The sequence below is a fragment of the Chrysochloris asiatica genome, unplaced genomic scaffold (genome assembly GCF_000296735.1).
Source record: "Chrysochloris asiatica unplaced genomic scaffold, ChrAsi1.0 scaffold00027, whole genome shotgun sequence".
Classification (NCBI taxonomy): Eukaryota; Metazoa; Chordata; class Mammalia; order Afrosoricida; family Chrysochloridae; genus Chrysochloris; species Chrysochloris asiatica.
The window spans coordinates 5,367,612-5,372,108 of record NW_006408545.1 but is presented as its reverse complement, the minus strand read 5'-3'; the positions used below and the strand labels follow the sequence as shown (position 1 = coordinate 5,372,108).

General features: G+C 35.8%; 2 pseudogenes; both read left to right on the top strand.

Annotated features, from left to right (window-relative positions):
* The window catches only part of LOC102829395, a 6,623-nt pseudogene extending 4,423 nt beyond the window's left edge, over positions 1-2,200 (top strand).
* On the top strand, positions 1,062-1,811 carry LOC102816053 (annotated as a pseudogene).
* Positions 2,201-4,497: the final 2,297 nt, after the last annotated feature.

Here is a 4,497-nt window from a genome sequence, read left to right as displayed (position 1 = left end):
TTGTTTGAATGGTTATATATTCCTGAGTGCTTTGGTGTACATCCAAAGGAAAAACAAACCCAGAGGGAATAGAAGCAAATGCTGTTGAATGATGATGCATGGAGGGGATTGTAATCATTGCAATGAAACAAAATACGATAGGATGAACGTAAAGCTGATGTTCTCCCATGTAAACTATTACTCAATTCACAATAAAAACTTATTTAAAAAAAAAAAAAAAGAACTCTATGAGATCAAAGTGACAACAGCAACTCAAGAGATTAAATAGGAACCATTGTTGTTGTTGTTGGGTGCCATTGAGTCGGTTTTGACTCATGGCAACCCTATGTGGGGTTTCCAGGGAACAACTGGTAGGTTTGAATGACTGACCTTATAGTTAGCAGTTCAGTGCTGGTCCTGCAGCACCACACCAGGACTTGTTGCTAAGTGCCGATGAGTCAGTTCTGATTCATAGCAACCCTGTATAGGGTTTCCGAGAGGAGGCAGTAAATTTATGTTGGAGTCCTGGTGTGATGCTGTAGGATAAGCACTAGACTGCAACGTAGGTTTGAATCACAAGTTCAGGCCTGCCAGCTGCTCCTAGGAAACCCTCTTCAGGGTTGCTGAGTCAGAACTGATTCGATGGCACTTAAGAACAACAACAAATTTATATTTATGGAAGAGAAACAACTCAGAAAAGGCAGACAAAAACAGTTGCATAACTCAAAAGAATATAATCAATGTCACTAACTGGTACGTGTAGAAATTGTTGAATTGATGTATATTTTGCTGTTTATATTCTCAACAACAAAATAAGTAAAATTTTGAAATATTTTTAAAAAAGACAATATGGAGCATTTTTATTTTGCAATTGTCTTCATACCTGATGTAAAATCAATAATTAATAAAAAAGAGTGCAATTACACTGCCACCTTTAATAAAAAATCTTGCCAAACTATGAAAAAAAAGCCATTGGTGTTGAACTAGGATTTTAATTACAGAAACTTGAATTTGATATATCCCCATTAAACTTGGATATAGCTCTTTTTCGTAATGCCATGGAGGCCATCGGCTGCTTCATCATGAAACTGAACATCTCCTTCCCAGCCACTGGCTGCCAGAAACTCATTGAAGTGGAAGATGAACACAAGCTTCTTCAAGCTTCTTACCTTTTATGATAAACAAATGGCCACAGAAGATGCTGCTGGCTCACTGGGTGATGAATGAAAGGGTTATGTTGTCCGCATCAGTGGTGGGAATGACAAGCAGGGTTTTCCCATGAAGCAGGGCATCTTGATCCATGGCCGTGTCCACCTGCTTCTGAGTAAGGGACATTCCTATTATAGACCAAGGAAAACTGGAGAAAGAAAGCGCAAATCTGTCCAGGGTTGCATTGTGGATGCCAACTTGAGTGTTTTCAACTTGGTTATTGCAAACAAAGGAGTGAAAGATATCCCAGGACTGACTGTGCCTCATAGCTTGGGGCCCAAGAGAGCTAGCAGAATCTGCAAACTTTTCAATCTCTCTAAAGAAGATGATGTCTGCCAGTATGTTGTGAGAAAGCCACTGTACAAAGAAGGCAAGAAACCCAGGACCAAAACACCCAAGATTCAACGTCTTGTTACTGCACGTGTCTTACAACACAAACGTTGGTGTATTGCTCTGAAGAAGCAGCACATTAAGAAAAATAAGGAGGAGGTTACAGAATATGCCAAGCTTTGGCCAAGAGGATGAAGGAGGCCAAAGGAAAATGTCTGGAACAGATTGCCAAGAGATGTAGGCTGCCCTCACTGAGAGCTTCTACATCCAAGTCAGAATCAAGTCAAAAATAAAGAGATTTCTATGTGTGACAAACAAATATGCTTATATTAAATCTCCTTTTTAAAAAAAACCACCTGGATATAGGCTAAGTTTACAGAGAAACTCGTTTTTTCAGGGATGGGAAGGAGGAAAAGAATGGGTGTTTGAGGAAAGCAAAACAGATGAACATTGTTTTGTTGCAGTAGCTCTCAGGAAACCTGATGGATCTAAACATCAGGAAGTTCCATCTCAAGAAGATGCTAAACCTACCCAAAGGCAGTTCAAGATTCTGACCTTTAATGATTTAATAGCATCCGCTGTTCCTAGGACACCTGAAGACCCTTCATTTTGGGACTGTTTTTGCTTCACAGAAGAAATTCCAATGTGAAATGGTACAGTCATGGTATAACTCCCTAAGTAACAAAAGAAAGATGAAAACTGTAATCTTCTGTATTCAATGAAAAATAAATGCCTAAAATATAAAATTTTGTTTCACAAAAAAAAAACCTAAAAAAAAAAAAAACACCAAAAAACCCTTTCCTATTAAAAAAGCAGACATCCAATTTAAGATCACTCAACAGAACACAGTTACTTCCTTTTTGTTCCCCAAATCACTTTGAATTGACAGAAGAAATAGAAAAGGGTAATAGAATCTTAAATATATGCTATTGTAGAAAAAATTAGAAAATGCAAATATGCAAAATGAAGACATTTAGAACTTACCTTTCAGAGATAGCTACTCTTAAAATCTTATATATCCTTTTAGGCCTTTTTCTTGGCAAGAAATTTCTTGCAAACTTAGTTGTTTATAAAATACGGGAACATACTCTGTGTGTATATATTTTTTAACTGTACATCTACTGTTCATAAATATCAATAAATACACTTCTGTTGCATAATTTCTTTTAGTGACTTTAAAATACTTCATTGTGTGGCTTTAATAGTTAGGATGATTTTAGTTGGAGGTAGCAATGTCCAAATTTAATTGGTTTAAACAATCAAGGACATTTGTTATTTCACATAACACACAGCACAAGGTGTCACTAAAGATGGTTTTTGGCTTTGCCATCCTCAGTTTATTAATTCTACTTTAGACCTGCCCCACTCATGGTCACAGAGACCACTGCTGTAACTTCCAGCTTCCTAGCCTCATAAAATCATATCCACAGAGCTGGAAGGAGATTTCTACTCTGCCAGCTCAATTTTATCAATGAGGAAGAAGTTCCTCAGAAGATTTCCCCCCTCCATTTTCCTTGACTGAGGAAACCAACACGTTATCCTTTGTGTGGGAAGTGGACTCTACTGGTCAGGAAGAAGGTAGGTCACAAGAATGGGAGAACGGAACTAAGGAGAAGTCTACTGCCTGGCATAAGGAAGGTTTGTCATTACCACGAATAGTTGTGCAACAAACATCCTTGCAACCAAATTTGAGGTACATGCTGAATTATATCATTAAGGAAGTTTTTAGAAGTGGATTAGCTGATTTAAAGGGCTGAAACATTTTTAGAGCTTTAATAGTGTTAGCAATTTCTCTCCCCAAAGACTGTATAATTTTCACTTACATTAGAAGTATATGAGGGCCCACCTCCACCTACCTACTCCCTGGTCAACATAAGTATTTTTCTCTATTTTTGTGTGTTTAGTCTTCTAATGTAAGTGAAAAACAGTATCTGATTTAATGGGTGTTTCTTTGATTATAAATGATGTTGGTATCTTTTAACGTTATTAGTTTGCATTCTTTTTTTTAACGAACTGCCTGATCATAGTCTGCTTATTTTTATTTTAGCAAATAGGACTTAATTTAACATTGGAACATAATATGTAAGATACCCGGACCATCATACTGATGACAGAATCTGTTATATGTTGTAGCGCATGTTTCTTGGGAGTTAAAGTCTTGTTATTGTTATATACCAAGAAGTAAAATAATTTCATTTTTTAATATAGTAGTAAAATTAAGATGGTGTATAGGTTGTATAAAAATAGATACTTTGCTTAGTTAAAAAGAGAATTGGAATGTTTTATCATATTTTATTGTTTTATTAAGCATGTCTAAATATTCTAGGCATAGTAAATATCATGCTCAAAAGCAAAATCAAATGGCATTTTTAATAAAGGAAGTATTGTTATTCCTAGCATGAATGTAATGGTGATATGAAAAACCATTTGTCTTGTTATTCTAATAATAAAATCAACTTACTGATGAAGATCAAAGACCATAGCATCAATATAAAGAAAACAAAAAAGAAAATATAAAGAAAACAAAAATCTTTACAAATGGATCAATAAATAGCATCATAAATGGAGAAAAAATACAAGTTGTCAAAGACTTCATTTTACTTGAATCCACAATCAACACTCATGGAAGCAATAGTCAAGAAATTAAACAATGCATTGTGTTAGGCAAATCCTCTGCACAAGACCTCTTTGAAGTGTTCAAGACCAAAGATGTCCGTTTGAGACCTGAGGTGAACTTGACCCAAGCCATGGCATTTTCATTAGCTTCATCTGCATGTGAAAGTTGGACAATGAATTATAAAAAAGGGAATAAAAATCAGTGTAGTTGAATTGTAGTTTTGGAGAAGTTTATTAAAAGTACCATGGACTGCCAAAACAAACAAATCTCTCTTGGAAGAAGTACAACCAGGACACTTTTTAAAAGCCAGTACAGTGGGACTTGTCTCTCATACTTCAGACACATTATCAAAAGGGACCAGT